Source organism: Dendrobates tinctorius, unplaced genomic scaffold, assembly GCF_039654945.1.
Source record: "Dendrobates tinctorius isolate UK_male_01 unplaced genomic scaffold, ASM3965494v1 ptg000007l, whole genome shotgun sequence".
NCBI classification, from domain to species: domain Eukaryota; kingdom Metazoa; phylum Chordata; class Amphibia; order Anura; family Dendrobatidae; genus Dendrobates; species Dendrobates tinctorius.
In genome coordinates this window covers 5,631,854-5,653,811 of record NW_027361675.1, presented here as the reverse complement: position 1 = coordinate 5,653,811, position 21,958 = coordinate 5,631,854, and positions in this window count along the sequence as shown.

Below are 21,958 nucleotides of genomic sequence, written 5' to 3'. Positions count from 1 at the left end.
AAAAATTGTACTTCCCAGTCCAGAGCCCTTCTTCATTCAGGACCCTGTGGGAATACTGAACATAAATGCGATGTCTTTTCAAAAATAAAGTAATGTCCTCCAGGGAAACAAAAGGCTTGTGCATGAAAACTACAAGAGGGATATCTTCCTTAGAGTACAGCACAGTAAAGGTAAGACCTTCCAGCAAAGGATTTTCAACTCCATTTTTCAGGGCAGTAAACAAATTCTGGCAAGCCGCCATAGAAGATAGCACCAGTACATACTTGTCTTCCCTCCTAAACTCCTGCAGGCATATTATATCAGACTTCCGAATCTTCAGGATGTCATAAAACACCATGTTGACCAAATATCCCAGAGAAAAATGCAACTTTTTATCTTCAGGGATGTCAATCCTGAATCCATTTTTGACCCGGGTATCACCGGTCCCAGAGAAATGAAGTCGGACTCCCATTGTCCACAGCTCCAATGATCTCCTCCCAGAATCCTCCTGGCTATCTCCCAAAAGCAGCGACCGGCTTAAGCCACCGAAGTGGCGATGCCGGAAGGCCAAGAGACAGCACTCAAGGTATTCGAGAAACTTCGCCCCTCGTCAGTGCAAAGTGTGAGATCTAGTTTGGCTGTGAGAGAGGCGTCTGACCGATATCCAAGAAGTATCATTTCTCCTTGCGGAGAATGACATGATAAGCATGTCGAGATGAGGAGACTTAAAGCCGCATTGCTTCTCTATGCTAATATGCAAATTGTCTCTTCAGAGAGGAAGAGGACTAGAGCTCTAATGCCACCTATTGGAAGTAGCAATCCTAAAAGTCAATGTCGACCCTTTAACAAGCCTTGTTACATAATTAGCATATTTCCAAGAGAAGCATTGCAGCTTTAAGTCTCTTCATCTCGACATGCTTATCATGTCATGTCAGGAGAAATGATACTTCTTGGATATCGGTCAGACGCCTCTCTCACAGCCAAACCAAATCACACACTTTGCACTGACAAGGGGCAGTACCCCGAAACACAGTGTCTGCAAATTGAGATTCTGGCTTGGCTTGGCTTTTATCCTAAGTCATGTAACAAGGCTCGTTAAAGGGTCGACATTGACTTTTAGGATTGCTACTTCCAATAGGTGGCACTAGAGTTCTAGTCTTCTTCCTCTCTGAAGAGACAATTTGCATAATTAGCATATGTATTAGAGTGAAAGTCTCTGCCAGCTACAAGTTGGCATGAAATTCAGCTGCAGTTTATGTAGGTTTCTCAACTAAATATTACAAAATCTGTTGGTCTACAGTTTATTAAATATTTAGCAAAGTTTGAAATAAGAAAGTTACATCCCCATACTCTCCTGTAAGGAATTAGTTGAAAGAAAAAAATGTGTTAGACTTCTATTATTAGTTGAGTCCAGCCACAATCTTAGAAAAACTGTACTATCACTGTTCATAGTCCATAGTCACTGTGTTATGTTGATTGGTGCTGGTGACTGATCTATCACAGACATTTTTATCATATTCTCAAGAAAATAGTCACAGAGAAGAGGCGAAATGTTACTACTGTATTTCTGACTTTATCTATGTGAATGTGCATGCTGTGAAAAGAGAGGGGAGCAGCAGGTGGAGAGACACACATGGAAAACACTATTGTTACCCTCCTATAAAAACCCAAAATGGTCACTGAAATAACTTGAAATTGACAAAAGTAGTTTTCAATTTAACCTTACTGAATTTTAATTTATGAAAATCAGACTTTGCTCTGTAATTGTGGTTCATCAAAAAAAGATTAAAAAAGACTAATGAAAATGGCCTGTACAAAAATGAAGGCAACTCTAGAGAAGATTGAAAATAATTTGACCATAGGCAGGGGTTTAAGTAACGCGATTGCAGAGGTTGCCACTGCAACCAGACCCAGCAGGTAAGGATGGCTATGGAATGCATTGTACTATAAGGAGGAATATGGAGGTGCATTATTACTTCTGCTATGGTGTCCCATGACTTCTATGTATGCCCCTGTGTAATAATCATACTGGAGGACTCAGAAGTCTTTGCATGGAGCAAGACACTGCAGTACACAGCTTGTAGGTGAAAAAGACTATATTATAAATACATGGTGCTTCAAACAAGTGCAGAGAAAAATCAAGTCCATAACACTTAGAATAACTACTTAATTAGTATGTGAGAAACCTCAGAGAGAAATGCAATCATCAGTAAAACAGTCTGTGAAGCACAGTTCAACCTTGAGAATGCTGGAAACTAGTAGGTCCTTGTCTAGTCTATGCATGGATAAGCAAGTCCAAACAAGGTGTTGGATTATCCAGGAAGACCTGGGTAGGAAGTATCAGATTAAGCAGAGCAGTTCCGAGATTTGCAGCTAATTAAAAGAAGGCAGAACCAGAGCAGCAGCCAACTTACGTGTTGCAGGTGAAGGTCAGCAGCACAGAGGAAGCAGCACGAGTAGTCAGGAGCCGGAGGTACACTGACACAGATGAATACAGCAGAACTCAAGAGTGAGGAGCAGGATCTTCACACAGGTTTGCAGGAGTAGCTAAAAAGCCAGGAAACCACTGGGAGCAGTACACAGGAAGAATACTCTAGCACAGACTAGAGTATGGGGTGGAGTTTTAAGGCAGGAAGACAAGGGGCACATGAAGCAAAAGACACCATCTTGAAAAAGGGCAGGCATGCCCAAAAGGTAACTAAAAATGTTCAGAGTCCTGACATTACTCCCTACTTAGAAGCGGCCTCAGGACGATCCTGGACCCAGTTTCTCAGGGAATCTCTGATGGAAACGAGAAATTTTCTGTTGGGCATTGATGCTTTCCACAGGTTCCCAAGAGTCTTCTTCAGGGAAATACGCCTGCCACCTTATCAGGTATTGGAGCTGATTCCTGCGAATCCTGGAATCTGTAATCAAATTGTTCTTGCCCATCAATCCCCTCAGGCTGTGGAGATGGCACAACAAGTCCCTGGAAGGCATTAGGAGATACAGACTTTAGTAAAGAAACATGGAAAACTGAGTGTACCTTCATAGTCCTAGGCAGCTTCAGAAGGCAGGTCACAAACCTCACAATACCGTTAATCTTGAAAGGACCAAGGAATTTCAGTCAAAGTTTCCATGAAGGAACGTTTAACTTCAGATTTTTAGTGGATAACCACATGGAATCTCCTACCTTGAACATAGGTACAGGTTTATGGGATCTATCAGCTGATCTCTTGTAACATTCTTGCGCTGTGGTCAGCGATTCCTTCAGAACCTCCAGATTTTGCCTCATCGCAGCCAGCCTTTCCTCAACTGCCAGAAAGATACACGGATGATAACCCAGATTGGCAAAAAAAGGTTTGAACGTAGTGGTGGAGCTCTGAGAATTGTTATATGAGAACTCAGTTAATGGCAGTAACTCCAACCAATCATCTTGGAGATGGCTGACTTAGCATTGTAGATATTGTTCTAATGTCTGCTTAGTACACTAAGTCTGACCATTCATCTGGGGGTGGTAAGCGGAAGAGACAGACATTAATGCTGAGTGCAGAGCAAAATCCTGGCACAAAATGAGCGGCATTAGTCAGGTGATCAAGGACCATCAGGTTCGTATTCATGCCTCCCGATGTAGGCAGCTCCACAACAAAGTCGATCAAGATAGATCCCCATGGGCAGGACGGACAGGCAATGGTTGGAGAAGACACGCTGATGCCACACAAGGAGTCTTGAAACAACCACATTCCTCGCAAGAGAGAACATAGTCCTTAGTATCCTTCAGGCAAGTTGGCCACCAGAAAAATTGGCTTTGGAACTCTTGAGTCTTCTTTACTCTCCTTTGAACAGCCAAGTTGGAATCATGGACCAACTTGAGGATCTGCAGATGGCCGGCCTCAGGGACGTAGATACATCAACCTCTAAACCACATGCCACCCTTAAAGACAAGATTGATATCAACATGTGGATTGGCTAGAAATACATCATTAGCCTCCCTGCACTCCTTCCACAAGTCCTGATCGTGGATAACTCTGATGAAGTTGGTATCAGATAGAATAGTCTTGGACAGGGCTCCAGGTACGGAGTCCGCAGTATGGACTCAGGATAAAGCATCACCCTTCCCATTACGAGAACCTTGAAGGTACGAGATAGCAACATTAAATTGATTTAAAAACAAATTCCAATGAGCCTGATGAGGAGAAAAACATTTAGCAGATCTAACGAACTCTAAATTGTGATGATCAGTCAGCACCACGATCTATTGTGAGGCTCCTTGCAGATGATGCATCCATTCCTTGAAAGCCGCAATAATAGCCAGCAGTTCCTTGTCTTTCACGTCGTAGTTCTTCTCTACTGAATTTAGCCTACGCGAAAAGAAAGCACAAGGATGTAGCAGACTCTTCTCTCCAGTTCTTTGGGAGAGAATAGCCCCTAAAGCATTATCAGAAGCGTACACCTCCACAATGAAAGGCTCTGCTGGGACTGGGTGGATCAACAGCGGTGCTGAGGTGAAACAGGTCTTAAGCCGATCAAAAGCTTCCTGAGCTTGTGATGACCACTTAAAGAGCTTTAACTTTATTTGTCAAGGAAGTAATGGGACGGATAATATCAGAAAAATTTAGAATAAGACGTCTGTAGAAATTTGCAGTGATAAAGCGCTGGAAGTTATGAATGAGTCACCGTAGGAGGCAAAAACAGAAATACTAGCTAAGTCCCAAAAACCAGAGAAGTTGGCAGCTATCGGATTGCAGACCCCTGAACCTATCAACAACAACTAGCAGTAGCCGTGGGGGGTTCCTACGGTGCCCTAGACCCCTCGATCACAGCCGGAGAACTACATAGCCTAAAGACAGAAAGTGAAATCTAAACTGCCCCAGAACAGACCCCAAAGCAATAGGCAGCCCCCAAGATATAATGACGGTGAAGCAAGATGAAAAAACACTCACACAGATAGAAAGATAGGCTGAGCAAATGATGGGGCCCAAGCTAACTAGATAGGACAGGATAGAAAAGCTGCTGTCTGTAATCCGCCAAAACCCTATCAAAACAAGAGCCAACAGCTGATAGGGAAAAAAGCCCTGAAGACGCTAGGCTTCAAAAAGACTATATCAGTACTCAGGTATTTTCTGAAGACAGAGCAAAAAGGAATTCAGCTCACCCCCGCAGGGAATGGCAGAAATCAAGGAAAACAATGCAAAAACAAAACCAAAACACAAATGCAAAAAGTAGAGCAGAAAACTTAGCTTTTGAGGAGCAGGAATCAGACTGGTCTCCTAGAATCCCTCAGAGAGATCAGCAGCAAGGCAGAAGGGCGTCGGCTGCCTTATATCCAGTCAGTAATTCCTGTCACCCAGTCATCATCCTGCCCAGGTGCTTGGTAATCAGCCTCACTACCTTCCTTCACCAGAAGAGGGAGTTCATCAGACCTCAATGGTGAAGGGGAAAATGAACTCACAACAGCTGGACTTCCTTAATGTTCTTGGGTACCGGCCAGTCAAGGATAGCCTGAATCTTACCAGATTCCATGTTCAGTCCCTGGGGAAAGATGACATAACCTAAGAACTGTGTCTCAGAATAATGAAACTCTCATTTCTCTGGTTTGATATACAGATGGTTCTCTTTCAGACGTTTTAAAACAAATTTAACATGTTCTTCATGTTCATGTAGAGAGTCAGAGAAAATTAGAATATTGTACAGATAGATCACCACAAACTGGTCCAACAAATCAATGAAAATGTCATTAGCAAGACTTTGAAAAGTCGCAGGGGTGTTACAAAACCCGAAAGGCATCACAAGAGATTCAAAGTGTCCATACTGGCATCTGAATGCTGTCTTCCACTCATCCCAGGAAGGAATATGTGCCAAATTATAAGCCCCATGAAGATCTAGTTTAGAGAAAAATATAGCATGGCGGACTCTTTCCAATAATTCGGGAATCAAAGGTAAAGGATAACAATTCCGTATGGTTACCTTGTTGAGTTCTCGATAGTCAACACAGGGTCTCAGGGTCCCATCCCTCTTTTTTACAAAAAATATAGATGCCCCTGCTGGTGAAAAAGAAGGACATATGAAGCCTTTGGCCAGATTTTCATCAATGTACTCCTTTAAGGATTGAACCTACGGCAACGCCAAAGGGTATACGTTACGGAAAGAAATAGCTGCCCCCGTAAGCAGCTCAATGGGACAGTCATGATGCCTATGTGGAAGAAGCTGATCTGCATTCTTCTTGTCACAGATGTCATAGAATTCTTTATACAATGAAGGTAAAGTAAATACCTGTACAGGTGGTTCCGTAGCCGTGGACTCAGGGACAGCTTCAGTTATCCCTGAGTTGCTCCTTGTTGGAAAGGTAATTTCCTTGATCTCCCAGTTCATAGTCGGGCTTTGAGAACGCAACCAATTGATGCCTAGATTCACAGGGAAATGAGGAGAAGAAATTAACAAGAAAGAAAGTTGCTCCTGATGATTAGACTCTAACAAAATCTCTCGGGGTACAGTCTCCTGATCCACGGGGCCGGACACTAAAGGTGACCATCCACAGTTTCCATGGTAATTGGAGTAGCTCGTCACTGAATCTCAGTAACATGTTCCTTGGCAAAGGTAATGTCCATAAAATTGCCCCCTGTGCCAAAGTCAATCATAGCTGCACTGAAAATCCACTGTCCTGAACACAAGATCTTAATAGGAAGTGAACAGTGAGAGTTCTTCTCCTTCAACTCCCTGGGAGATGCAGTTATAGAAAGAGAATGGAATACAGCATTCAGTGGCAGGCTACATTCAGAGATGTCAGATTCATCATCACAGTTGTCATACTCTCTTACTGCTGCTAGCACCTTGTTAGGCCATCTGGGAAACTTGGGACAGTTGATCAGAAAGTGGTCAGATTGGCCACAGTAGAAGCATAAACTTTCCCGAAGGCAGTGCTCCCGGCATTCATTACCCTCACGCCTCTTTACAGAATCAATCTGTATGGGCACCTCTTCTACCTCCCAATATGTTTTACCTGCAGGCTCTTTGGGCGGAAGGGAAAAGTTAGACATATGGTTAAATACAGCCAATTTCTCCTGTCTATGCTCAGTAAGGCCACTGTCTATGCGCACACAATGCTGTATAAATGTTTCTAGCTCAGAGCGGGCTAATTCATCCTTTACAAAACTAGATGGACCCCTCTTAAAATAGACAATTGTGCATAACTGTCACAATTATTATCTACCTCTATTCTCCTGAATTCAGTGGCATATTCAATAATGGAACGTTTACCCTGGCGTAAAGATAGTAAAGCTGATTCAGTGGTTGTGCGGAGATTAGGATCATCAAACATTAATCATAGAATCAAAGAATCATAGAATCATAGAATCGTAGAGTTGGAAGGGACATCCTGGGCCATCTGGCCCAACCCCCTGCTCAAAGCAGGATTCGCTAAATCATCCCAGTCAGATGTCTGTCCAGCCTTTGTTTGAAGACTTCCATTGAAGGAGAACTCTCCACTTCTCATGGCAGCCTGTTCCACTCATTGATCACTCTAACTGTCAAAAAGTTTTTTCTAATTTCTAATCTGTCTCCTCCCATTCAGTTTCATCCCATTGCTTCTAGTCTTTCCTTGTGCAAATGAGAATAAAGATGATCCTTCTAAAATGTGACAGCCCTTTAGATATTTGTAGACAGCTATTAAGTCTCTTCTCAGTCTTCTCTTTTGCAAACTAAACATTCCCAAATCCTTCAACCTTTCCTCATAAGACAGGGTTTGCAGCCCGATCACCATTCTGGTCGCTCTTTTCTGAACCTGCTCCAGTTTGTTGATGTCTTTTTTAAAATGTGGTGCCCAAAACTGGACACAATATTCCAAATGAGGTCTGACCAAAGAGGAGTAGATGGAAATAATGACTTCACGTGATCTAGACAATATGCTTCTGTTAATACATCCTAGAATTGCATTTGCCTTTTTTGCTGCTGCATCACACTGTTGACTCATATTCAGTCTGTGATCTATTAGTATACCCAAGTCTTTTTCACATGTGCTGTTGTTTAGCCCTTTTCCTCCCATTCTGTATATGATTTTTTCATTTTTTTTGCCCAGATGTAGAACTTTGCATTTGTCCCCGTTAAAAACCATTCTGTTAGTTGCTGCCCACTGCTCCAGTTTATTTATATCTTTTTGAATCCTCTCTCTCTCTTCTCTAGTATTAGCTATCCCTCCTAGCTTTGTGTCATCAGCAAATTTAATCAGTTTACCCTCAATTCCTTCATCTAAATCGTTGATAAAGATTTTGAACAATACAGGGCCCTGGATAGAGCCCTGTGGTACCCCACTTGAGACATTCTTCCAACTGGATGTGCAGCCATTTACGACCACTCTTTGGGTCCGATCACTAAACCTGTTATGAATCCACCTAACAGTTGCCTTGTCCATTCCATACTTAGTCATTTTTTCAATAAGGATTGTATGAGATACTTTGTCAAATGCTTTGCTGAAGTCAAGATATACTATATCTACAGCATTTCCTTGATCCACCCAATCAGTGATTCCGTCATAGAAAGATATTAAGTTAGTCTGACATGACTTATTAGTTACAAACCCATGCTGACTCTGTTTAATCACTTAATTCTTATCCAGGTACTGACATACATGTTGTTTAATAAATTGTTCAAAGATCTTTCCGGGTATAGAAGTCAGACTCACCGGCCTATAGTTGCCTGGGTCCACCTTCTTCCCCTTATTGAAGATAGGAACAACATTTGCTCTTCTCCAGTCTTCTGGGACTTCTCCTGTTCTCCAAGAACTTTCAAAGATTATGGAGAGGGGTTCAAAAATTTCTTCTGCTATCTCCTTCAGTACTCTGGGGTGTAATTCATCTGGACCTGGAGACTTGAATTAATTTAGGTTAGCTAAGTGTTTCCTCACTATCTTTCTGTTTATAGATATCCTGGATTCTTCCATTCCCTTAATAGGACAGTGAAGAACAGTTGATGTTACATTTCCTTTTTGAGAGAAAACAGATGCAAAATAGGAATTTAAAAGTTCGGCCTTCTCAACATCCTGTCTTACCATTTCATCATTTTCGTCCTGTAAAAATCCTATAGCATCTTTGACTTTTCTTTTACTTTTGACATATCCCCAAAATCCTTTATTATTGCTTTTGACATCTCTTGCAAGCCTCAATTCATTGTCAGCTTTAGATAATCTGATTTGTGCCATGCAGGTTCTGCAGACAGCATTATATTCTTCTTTAGATATGCCTCCCTCTTTCCATTTTTTAAACATTTTTTTCTTCCTTTTTAGCATGTGCTTAAGTTCTGTGTTCATCCATCCTGGTTTCCTTAAATGCTTCGTATTCTTCCCTCTTTTCGGAATTGTTAACAATTGTGCTTTGAGAATTTCATTTTTCAAGATTTCCCATCCTTCCTGGACATTTTTGTCTTTAAGGATATCCAGCCATTGGATCCCTCCAATTCTAATTCCATAGCGGCCAAGAAATCATCCAAATTATTTAACTGTGGGTCACGAGACTCGATTATCAGATTGGCCCATGCAAGTGCTCGTGAGGTCAACAGCATAATTTCACACAATACTTTGGATCTGTTAGTAAAGAATCAGTCAGCATGCACATCAAAATATAGCATACACTGATTCACAAAACTGCAGAATTTATCGCGATCGCCATTATATTTGAGTGGAGGCAACTTAGGTGGGCTTGCTGGTGGTGGTTGCCCAGAGGGTAAAGTCACTTGTGCCGCCATTTTCGTACTTATGTCATGGAAAGCCTGTCCAAACACTTGTTTCTTGCGTCCAATGCTTCCCAGTTTCTTTTGCAGACCTTCCACATCTTTCTGCAGAGATCTAATTAGGATGAACACCTGCTCTAGTTTGCTTTCTGCAGTCATTGTTCCAGCATACTTCTTTTATGGCTAGAGTATCCTGCAATAATTATACTGGAGGACTCAGGAGTCTATTTGCATGAAAAAGACACTACAAAACACAGTTTGTAGGTGAAAAAGTCTATATTGTAAACACACTGTGCTTCAAACAAGTGCAGAGAAAAATCAAGTCCTTACACTTAGAATAACTACTTAATAAGTCTGTGGGAAACCTCAGAGAGAAATGCAATCAGCAAAACAGTCTGTGAAGCGCAGTTTGACCTTGAGAATGCTGGAAACAAGTAGGTCCGTGTCTAGTCCAAGCACTGATAAGCAAGTCCAAACAAGGTGTTAGAATATCCAGGGAGGCCTGGATAGGAAGTCTCAGATTAAGAAAAGCAGTCCTGAGCTTGCAGCTAATTAAACGAAGGCAGAACAAGAGCAGCAGCCAGTTTACTTGTTGCAGGTGAAGGTCAGCAGCACCGAGGAAGCAGCACGAGTAGTCAGGAGCAGGAGGAATACTGGCACAGATGAATACAGCAGAACTCAAAAGCGAGGAGCAGGATCGTCACACAGGTTTGCAGGAGTAGCTAAAAAGCCAGGAAACTACTGGGAGCAGAACACAGGAAGAATACTCTAGAACAGACTAGAGTATGGGGTCGAGTTATAAGGCAGGAAGACAAGTGGCATATGAAATAAAAGATGCCATCTTGAAAAAGGGCAGGCATGCCCAAAAGGTAACCAAAAATATTCAGAGTCCTGACACCCTGGTGATAATAATAGTTTATTTTTTTCTATACATTAAAGAAGTGCTGCAGAATGGGGGACATGTACTAGTATGGGGGATATATATGCAGTACCAGGATGAGGTTCAGGATAAGGGACATATACCAGGATATTTGCTATACAGTGGCATGTAAAAGTTTTAGCACCCCTTGTAAAAATGACTGTTTTGTGATCAGTTAAATATGGTCTGATATTATCAACAACTTATCTTTTAAGAACACTGTTTTTTGTGAGAGATTTATTTCCTTCTCTAATAAATATGCTATGGTTATTCTACTGCTAAATATGGAATTTTTGCAACAAAAAACACAGGCCCTAAATAAAAGTATTGAGGAGAGAGAAAATAAATAGAGAGAAATTTTGAAACCTGATGAGTGGAAAAAATGTAAACATTAGGTCACCATACGATTAAGGAAAACAAGGGAGGAGTTGGAAAATATAAGAGACGATGAAGATTATCTTCTACGAAATGTTTGCTGTTGGCAAAAAGAAGGGTCTAACTCTATCCAAGATAAGAAATATCAATCAGGAGCAGGTGGATATTGTTCAAGGAAAATAAATATTTTTTCCAAATGACTTAATTACTGATTATGTATTTGATTTAGAGGCACTATTGAGTTCATCAGAACAGGACGCAAGAGGACTAGAAAAGGTGGAAGAAAACATTACCGTTGACAAAAAAGAGAAACAGCAGAAGGGATGTGCACTTCCCCTGAGACAATGTTGAAGAAAAAGTAGCAAAAATTGTGGTAAATCTTTCTTCTAAAAGTATTTTATTATCAAATGTCTTTGTTGAGTAAGGGCTTTTCCTTTAGTCCTAAGAGCCACATAAATTGATTTAAACTTGAGACTAAACTATATAAGTTCTTTAGATCTATAAAATTAAAATATTGGTGTGACGATCCCACCGCTGACACCGGTATGTCAGCGGATGGAGGGACGCAACGCACTGCCGGCACACGGCTATCACAGGCACAGTGAGGGCTTATCTTAGTTATCCCACCACTGGCTCCATGTGACAAAAATACAGCAAGCTAGTCTTGCCCTAACAATTTATCGCAGGGGGGATATTTTGGATGCCCCACCACTGCTAACAACCTTCCAAGAACTGAGGGGATTTATGTATATCCCACTTTCTCAGTTCCACTTTGGAACTCGCAACTCTCCGGCGCCCTCCTTTACCCTCAGGTCAGTCAGGGAACTACACCTGGGATAATTGGTCGCTGGCCGGCTGTTTCAATGAGGTCTGGCCTCCAGGCATGCTGCAGTGAGGGAGTTATCAATGCTTTGGCCGCAGCCACCCAATTAGCTTATCAAATCCCTTTCCGTCACAGCTCGCTGTACCCGGGGCCCAAATCACATTTTGCTGCCACCAGCTACGATTTCCTTAATCAATGAGTTAATTAAGAGGGTCCGTAGCAAACCCCCAAATTAGTAGCGATTATCTAAAGGCGCTAAAGTTCAATTCTTAGAGCATGAAGACAAACTAATAAATTTATCATTTATTCCCAAAAGGTGGGCAGTGATAACACAGATAAAAGTTGTTACAAAGTTGAGACATTAGATATGTACAATGCAAATATAAAATAAATGGGATTAACATAGATCAACACTTACAGTTGCTTAATGGTCTTTAGGCAAGCCATGTGGGGAAAGAAGGAGGAGCCACACGTCTCCACTCATCTGGTGTTCTTGTCAGCACAGACTCTGCAGCTCCAACTGAAGAATTTCAAGGGAGGGATATCTTATAGCCTAGGGTCGGTTACATCATGAAAGGGGCAGTCGGGAGAAGTTCAGGCCCCTTTCTCCAAGTTGCAATTTCACTGTAAAACTTATAATAGCTATATCTTAATGAGGGAAGCTCGCATAAAGACGCCGATGGTATCATGTTTCCCAGTTTATCGAATACAATAAGACAAAACCAAGCATGCCATAATTAATACACTCCATTTGGGAACAATCCATATTTCAGCTTCTGGGGGTCCAAGAACTTCGCAAGAGCCACCGTAGCAAAGCCGGGTCCGCTCCGATCACAGAAATGTTCATTTCTTTTTTCTGCCAAGACCAGAGCCCTTGCTAGCTTAGTTTAATATCTCTCATAGTTTTATTCAGCCGCATGTCTTAAACAAAGACATTATTTTTCACTCAGCTTAATTAACATCTCTTGCAGGGGGAGGGGAGATTTCCTCGGTGTGAGTTCAGATTTCACAGAGCTGCAAGCAGGGGGGCACTGGTCTGTGTGTGTAAGCTGTGGGCGAAAAGAGGAGGGGGGAAGGAGGATGCTTCAAGCTTGTGACAGGCTAGAATGTCCTCAGTAGAGTGAAATGGGAGATTTCTAGCATGTTACAGAAACATCATACTTTACAGACATATCTTACATTACAATTGGCACTCAAAAAATTGTACAGTTGCTACATCAGGTATAGTGGGGAAAAAAGTATTTAGTCAGCCACAAATTGTGCAAGTTCTCCCACTTAAAAAGATGAGAGAGGCCTGTAATTGACATCATAAGTAGACCACAACTATGAGAGTCAAAATGAAAAAACAAATCCAGAAAATCATCTTGTCTGATTTAACAACATTTATTTTGCAAATTATGGTGCAAATTAAGTATTTGGTCACCTAAAAACATGCAAGATTTCTGGCTTTCATAGACCTGTAACAACTTTTTTAAGAGGCTGCTCTGTCCTCCACTCATTACCTGTAGTAATGGCACCTGTTTGAACTTGTTATCAGTAGAAAAGAGACCTGTCCAAAACCTCAAACAGCCACACTCTAAACTCCACTATGGTGAAGACCAAAGAGCTGTCGAAGGACACCAGAAACAAAATTGTAGCCCTGCACAAGGCTGGAAAGACTGAATCTGCAATAAGTAAGTAGCTTGGTGTGATGAAATTAACTGTGGGAGCAATAATAAGAAAATGGAAAACTTTATAGACCACTGATAATCTCCCTCAATCTGGGGCTCCACACAAAATCTGACCCCGTGGGGTCAAAATTATCACAAGAACAGTGAGCCAAAATCTCAGAACCACACAGGGGACCTAGTGTTAGAGCTGGGACCACCGTAACAAAGGCTACCATCAGTAACACACTACGCCACCAGGGACTCAGATCCTGCAGTGCCAGACGTGTCTGAAGTTTTCTAGAGAGCACTTGGATTATCCACAATAGTATTGAGAGAATGTCATATAGTCTGTTAAAAACAAAGTAGAACTGTTTGGTAGAAACAAAACTCATCGTGTTTAGAGGAGACAGAATGCTGATTTGCATCCAAAGAAAACCATACCTACTGTGAAGCATGGGGTTGGCAACATCATGCTTTGGGGCTGTTTCTCTGAAAAAGGACCAGGACGACTGATCCGTGTACATAGAAGAATGAATGAGGCGATGTAACGTGAGATTTTGAGTGCAAACCTCCTTCCGTCAGCAAGGACACTGAAGATGAAACATGGATGGGTCTTTCAGCATGATAATGATCCCAAGCACACCGTCAGGACAACGAAGGAGTGGCTTTGTAAGAAGCATATGAAGGTCCAGGAGTAGCCTAGCCAGTCTCCAGATCTCAACCCCATAGAAAACATTTGGAGGGATTTAATGATCCGTGTTGCCAAGCGACAGGCCCAAAACATCACTGCTCTAGAGGAGATCTGCATGGAGGAATGGGCCAACATACCACCAACAGTGTGCCAACCTTGTGAAGACTTTCGGAAAACGTTTGACCTCTGTCATTGCCAATAAAGGATATATAACAAAATATTGAGATAAACTTTTTTTTATGACCAAATACTTATTTTCCACCATAATTTGAAAATAAATCTTGCCAAATCAGACAAGGTGATTTTCTGGATTTGTTTTCTCATTTTGACTCTCATAGTTGTGGTCTACCTATGATGTCTATTTCAGGCCTCTCTCAACATTTTAAGTGGAAGAACTTGCACAATTGGTGGCTGACTAAATACTTTTTTCCTACTGTAGATCGGATTTTACTTTACAACAAGTTTCACTCTCTAGGAGCAGTAATTTTGTACCTATTATCAATGTTCTAGTTATTGATGCTGTTAGGGGCTTGCGGAAAGCACCAAATAATAAAGATGGTATAAGGTCTGCTCGCAGCCTGGGGTCCACCATGCAGAGATGGTAAACTGCTGCTTGGTAATGGTGGATAACTAAGTAAACACCGGCGGGATGACCCGATGTGCACAGGAACGAACTCTGTTACCTCACAGAGCAACTGAATCAACCTGTTTATACTCACAGAGCTCGGCAGAACGAGCACTAGCTACCAGTCACAGAACTTTGCCCCAGAGACACAGGGCTTGAGTCCCTCTAGACAACTAGTGCTCGGTGCCACAGCTGCGGTGCCAGCAAGAGAACAGAACAATATTAATTGCACCGAGTGCACATTGCACCACTCCGGCGGATGCCACTAACCACCCAAAGCAGGGAGGAAAGTGCTTAACAAGCGCACGGTGCAACTGTAAGGAATGCTGCTAATTGTGAGGTGCAGATGTGCCTTGTGCTGGATGGCACTATGACTCTAACACTCGTATGGAGAGCGGGATGCTCTGTGGCACACAGACAAAGCCACTACTGGCGCTGACTCTGACTCCGTAGCCCCTATACCATACACAACCAAAGGGAGGCGATCATAAAGAGTCAGTCACCAGTCTCATGCATCCATCTTCACACACACAACAACCCATAAGAGTCTATACTAGCGCATGGCTGAGCGGTCATGCGACTCTTTTATAGTGGCGTCCTTCCAGGACCTTCCCAGTGGGCCAATCGGAGCAGGAACGGGACCTGCGCATGTGACCTCTAACTTCCAATCAGAGGTCATCCCACGGGCACGCTCAGTAGGCAAAACACATGACATTGTATGGGGCCTGTAGCCTTGCTCCCAACATCGGCTCGTACCAATCTGTCTTTAATGTTTGGAGCTCGCCTATTGCACATAAGGGCGGATGTGGTAAAAGCCTCAATGTTGGGGTATGCCCTTGAAAGTAGTGGCCAGTGCTTGCAGATGATTGAATGGACCCTTGGCATTAGGGAAAAGTATGTGTGTACGAATGGAAATCTTTCTGGTTTAGAAATAGCCAAATCTGAAGTTGGTGGATCAAAGATCCGTATCATTTCTTTCTCAAGTAACTTATCTGGATAATCCATATCCCTAAATTTATTAGACATCTCTCCTAACCGAACAGGTAGTAAATTAGGATCAGTGACAATTCTGGATATCCGTGTAAACTGAGATCTTGGAAGGCTATTTTTTGTGGTTTTAGGGTGGCTACTTGGATAATGTAGGAGGCTGTTACAGTCAGTTGGCTTAGTGTATAGATCCGTAGTAAGGTTCCCCTGTGGATCTTTAACTACTCTAGTATCTAAGAATGGAATGGATTGTGTCATGATGGATGGTGAATTGTAACTGTGTGTCCTGAGAGTTAAGATAGGTATAGAATGACTGCAAAGAATCTGTAGATCCAGTCCAAATTAAGAAAATATCGTCAATGTAACGATGATAACTTTTTATGTGTAGCCGAAAGTCTTCAGTAGGGTAAATAAATTGTTCCTCAAAGGAATTCATGAAAGCATTGGCGTAAGCCGGCACGACGTTGGAACCCATGGCGGTCCCCCGTCGCTGGACGTAGTATGTGTCTTCAAATAAAATGAAATTCTCGTGCAGTACTAGTGTGAGTAAGTCGAGGCACAGTTGAATAGAGTCAGCTGTCATGTTAGAAGTCTCTAATAGAGATCTAGTGGCTTGTAGGCCTTTGGTGTGAGAGATGGATGTGTTGAGACTATTCACATCCAGCGTGACTAATAAGCTATCAGGAGAGACGGTTTTAAGGTCATTAATTACTCTGAGGAAATGTCCTGTATCGAGTAGGAATGAGCGAGTAGTCTTAACCAGGGGTGTTAGTATTTTCTCAAGGAAGACTGACAGTGGTGAGAGTATGGAGTCTGTTGATGCCACAATTGGTCTACTCGGTGGGTTGACCAGGGATTTATGTATCTTTGGTAAGATATAAAAACTGGAGTAATTGGATGTGGATTTAACAAAAACTTGGCTGTTTTACTGTCGATAATATGTTTATTCAGGTTGTCATTAATCAAGGTTTGGATTTTTTGGGTTATCTCTGGAGTGGGGTCTCGTGGTATTAGCCCGTATGTTTGAGTGTCAGAGAGTTGTCTTGTTATCTCATTGATATACATGGAGCGATCCATGATCACAGTGGCCCCGCCCTTATCCACTGGTTTAATGACAACGGATTTGTCACTCCACAATGAATCAAGTGCTTGTTTTTCTATCAATGTAAGTTTGTTATGTTTAGGAAAAAAACCTAGTCGTTGTTGATGTGTAAGGTCCTTGACCTCACGATCGACAAAAGAAATGAAAGTTTCAGTAGCATGAAAAGTCTGTGGAGGATTAAACGATTTGGGATTACGTAACCCCAGATTGGTCACGGAAATCTTTGCAACAGAGACGTCCCCATCTGGGGACACTCTGATATCGGGATTTCCTTGTAAAGTCCTGAAGTGAATTTTTAACCTCACAGCACGATAAAATCGTTGAAGGTGCTTTTCCAGCTGGAATGCATCCCAGTTGGGTGTAGGACAAAATGAAAGCCCCTTTTGAAGCACCGACAATTCTGCAGGTGAAAGCATGTAACTGGAGATATTGATCATTAGGTTGGATGGTGCCTTACCTGTGATCTGGTGGTCATTTTTTCTCCTCCTAGATCTTCGCGCCTTTCATTGCGTTGGAAGCCTCCCCTGCGATTTTTCGATAAAAAACGCTGCCTTGTTGAGCCTGTGGAGGAATCGCTCTCTGTACTGAGCCAATCGGGTCTGCGGTTTGGTTGACGTTGCCATGAATTCACTCCAGAAGAATCGCTCCATCTGTAAACTCTATTGTTCATGTAGTCGTCGGTAGAGTTGAGCGAAATGGGTCGAACAATTTCAAAAGTCGCCGACTTTTGGCAAAGTCGGGTTTCATGAAACGAAACCCGACCCTAGGATGAGGTCGGCCACGAGGTCGGCGACTTACGCGCCAAAGTCGCGTTTCAAAAGTTTGTTTTGCGCTCTTTTTCAGCCAATCAGGATCCACGGACACTGTGGGCAACGTGATGACATAGGCAGGGGTCACCACCATCTTTCAGAAGGGCATGCAAGTGATTGGCTTGCTTTGGTGGGCGTCACAGGGGGTATAAAAGGGCGTGCACGCCGACCGCCATCTTACTTCTGCCGATCTCAGTATAGGGAGAGGTTGCTGATTCTGTAGGGAGAGCGTTAGGCAGGGAAGAAGACAAAAAAACTGCTTCTGCTGCTAGCGATTTGGCCTGCACAACACACCAGTCACTGTGTGTGCAGTGCAAGGGGAGGCTATATAGTGGTGTATCAGTGGTGTTGGTTGTTGGGCTGCCTTCTAAGGCTTCCTGACATTCCTGCATTGCTGTTTACCCACTGCTCCGCAAACTGCTTTTTTAAAAGCAATCCAATCTCCCTTATCCTCTAGTCACTTTTGTCACAGCTGTGCCATCGAGACTGTGACATAGCGCTCAGATATCAGTGGGCCTCACATAATCCAAAAGTGTCCAGTGTCCAAAAGTGTGTGCAGAGATTCAAAATCTCCCTTATCCTCTAGTCACTTTGGTCACAGCTGTGCCATCGAGCCTGTCACATAGCGCTCAGATATTCATTGGGCCTCACACAATCCAAAAGTGTCCAGTGTCCAAAATTATGTGCAGAGATTCAAAATCTCCCTTATCCTCTAGTCACTTTGGTCACAGCTGTGCCATCGAGCCTGTCACATAGCGCTCAGATATTCATTGGACCTCACACAATCCAAAAGTGTCCAGTGTCCAAAAGTGTGTGCAGAGATTCAAAATCTCCCTTATCCTCTAGTCACTTTGGTCACAGCTGTGCCATCGAGCCTGTCACATAGCGCTCAGATATTCATTGGGCCTCACACAATCCAAAAGTGTCCAGTGTCCAAAAGTGTGTGCAGAGATTCAAAATCTCCCTTATCCTCTAGTCACTTTGGTCACAGCTGTGCCATCGAGCCTGTCACATAGCGCTCAGATATTCATTGGGCCTCACACAATCCAAAAGTGTCCAGTGTCCAAAAGTGTGTGCAGAGATTCAAAATCTCCCTTATACTCTAGTCACTTTGGTCACAGCTGTGCCATCGAGCCTGTGACATAGTGCTCAGATATCAGTGGGCCTCACACAATCCAAAAGTGTCCAGTGTCCAAAAGTGTGTGCAGAGATTCAAAATCTCCCTTATCCTCTAGTCACTTTGGTCACAGCTGTGCCATCGAGCCTGTCACATAGCGCTCAGATATCAGTGGGCCTCACACAATCCAAAAGTGTCCAGTGTCCACAAGTGTCTGCAGAAATTCAAAATCTCCCCTGTCCTATAGACACCTTGTACCTTGTTTTACATTACTATATAGTTTGTTGGATTTTGTCTACATTTCTACCAAAAATGAGGAAGGCTGGTGGAAGAGGCCGTGGAATTGGGTGGGGGTTGGCAGCTGGTAATGATGGTGTTGGTGGTGGATCTGATGGTAGTGGCAAGAGCAAAATAGGACCGAATGCAGGAGGTGTTGAGCCTGCATCATTGTCTGGCTACATAAGGCCTCGAACGCTTAGTTTTCTAGGAGTTGGCAAACCGCTTTTAAAGCCAGAGCATCAGGAAAAAGTTTTGTCTTACATTGCTGACTCAGCCTCCAGCTCTATCGCCTCCTCTTCTTCAGTTGTAAAAAGTAAAAGCACTGAGTCGTCATTGGAGGCTCATTTTCATGAACCACACCTTTCCTTGTGTCCTTCACCCCAACCAAGATTGAAGGATGACGCAGGCCATACTACTGATTACTCCATGGAGCTGTTTTCACATACCATGCCTGGATTATCAAGTCAAATGGTGAATTACCCAGGCCAAGATGAATCTGACATGGAGTGCACTGATGCACAGCCGCTGATGGATGATTCTGCTGGTACATTCACTCAGAACACTACATTGTCCTCGCAGTGTACAGAGCCAGATTCTGACCCTGATGAGACTCAGGTGCCCCTTCCCGCACACTATACCACCATACACGGTGACACAGAGGAAGGTGCACATGACATAGAAGAGGAGGTGATGGATGACCCAGTTATTGACCCAGATTGGCATCCATTGGGGGAAGAGGGTGCTGCTTCCAATAGCTCAGATGAGGAGCATCCACAGCAGACATCGACATCGCAACAGCTGTTATCTGGCAGGCCCGGAGCACTCCAAAGACAGGTTCCAAACATCAAAAGAGTTGCTGGACAGCTTGTCCAGAGGGTCAAAAGATCACAGCGTGCTAGGCCGCAAAATGTCTGCCAAAGTAGGAAGAGTGCAGTGTGGCACTTTTTTGAACAAAATCCTCATGATCAGGCCAAGGTTATCTGTAAGAAGTGCGCAAAGACCTTTAGCCGAGGGAAAAATCTGAAAAATTTGAATACCAGTTGCATGCTTAGACATTTAACCAGCATGCACTTGCAAGCATGGACACAACACCAAACCTCAAGTGCCACATGTGCAACTGATCACAACGAAGGTAGTCAGCAACGCTACATTGTTTCCCCCAATGTAAGCCCACCGGTTAGCACAGCAGCAAATGTTGAGGTGTCGTTGCAAGGCCACAGCAGTCAGGGAATCCCACTGTTATATCAACGAAAGACTGATTCTAGGCCATCAGAAAGAACACCAACTCCATCACCATCATCAACCTTCTCTCAGTCCGCCCTCTCCACCGCTACTTCCACCATATGCAGCTCTCAAGTCCAGCTCACCCTCCCAGACACTATGAGTAGGTCAAGAAAGTACTCAGTCTCTCATCCGCGTACACTGGGTTTGAACGCCCACATTGCCAAACTAATCTCGTTTGAGATGATGCCCTTTCGGTTGGTGGAAAGCACAGCTTTCCACGAACTCATGGCCTAGGCAGTACCACGCTATGACCTACCCAGTCGCCACTTCTTCTCTCACAAAGCCATCCCAGCCCTCCACCATCATGTGAAAGACCGCATTGCCAATGCACTCAAGCAGTCAGTGAGCGGAAAGGTGCACCTCACAACTGATGCATGGCCCAGTCGGCATGGCCAGGGCCGTTACGTGTCCATCACTGCGCACTGGGTTAATGTGGTGGATGCAGGGTCCACAGGGGACAGCGGTGGTGGGACAGTGCTGCCTAGCCCACGGTATAGGAAACAGTTGGCTGTAGGCGTTCGACCCTCCTCCTCCTCCTCCTCCTCCTCCAGAAGCGAAAGCTCGTCCACAGAGCGCAGTCGTACGAGCACTCCATCTGCAGCTGCCACTGTTGCACACGATGTGTCCCCCTATCGAGCAGCTAGTGGAAAGCGTCAGCAGGCTGTGTTGCAGATGATGTGTTTGGGCAACAGACACACCGCTGAGGTGCTGGCTGAGTACTTGAAGCGACAAACTGAGTCATGGCTGGGCAGTGTACATCTTGAGGCAGGCAAGGTAGTTAGTGATAACGGCCGTAATTTTGTGGCAGCCATAGCCCTTTCAAAACTCAGCCACATACCTTGCTTGGCTCACACCTTGAACCTGGTGGTGCAGTGCTTCCTCAAAAATTATCCGGAGTTAACAGCCCTGCTCCAGAAGGTGCGAAGACTGTGCGCGCACATCCGCCGGTCGCCTGTACATTCCGTTCGTATGCAGAAGCTGCAGCGATTGCTACACCTTCCCAACCACCGCCTCATTATCGACATTGCAACAAGGTGGAACTCCACCCTGCACATGGTGGAGCGGCTGTGCGAGCAGAGGCAGGCCATAATGCATTTGTGGGAGGATACACGGCCAGGCACTTTGAGAGCAGACATGGAGTTGACAGGTGTGCAGTGGTCGAAGCTGAAAGACCTCTGTAAAGTCCTTCAATGTTTTGAGGAATGCACACGGCTGGTAAGCGCAGACGACGCCATCCTAAGCATGAGCATCCCACTTATGCGTCTGCTCATACAAACTTTGACGCACCTTAAGGAGCAGGCGTCTGCAGCCAATGTTGATGAGGAGGAAGAGGAGGAGGGAATCCTTGATGACATTCAGCCATTGTCTGCTCAGGGACCTCTCCTGGACGAGGTGGAGGAAGAAGAGGAGGAGGAGGATGATGATGGGGATGATTACTTAGGGGAGGAGGATGCATCTCGTGGGGCAAGTGAAAATGTTGGCGTGGCAAGGTCTGGTACAGGGTTTGTGCGTGACTGGAGGGATGTGGATTTGCCAGAAAGTGCTCCTCCACCCAGCACTCGCAGTGCATCATTGACACCGGGAACATTGGCCCACATGTCAGATTATGCCTCGCAGATC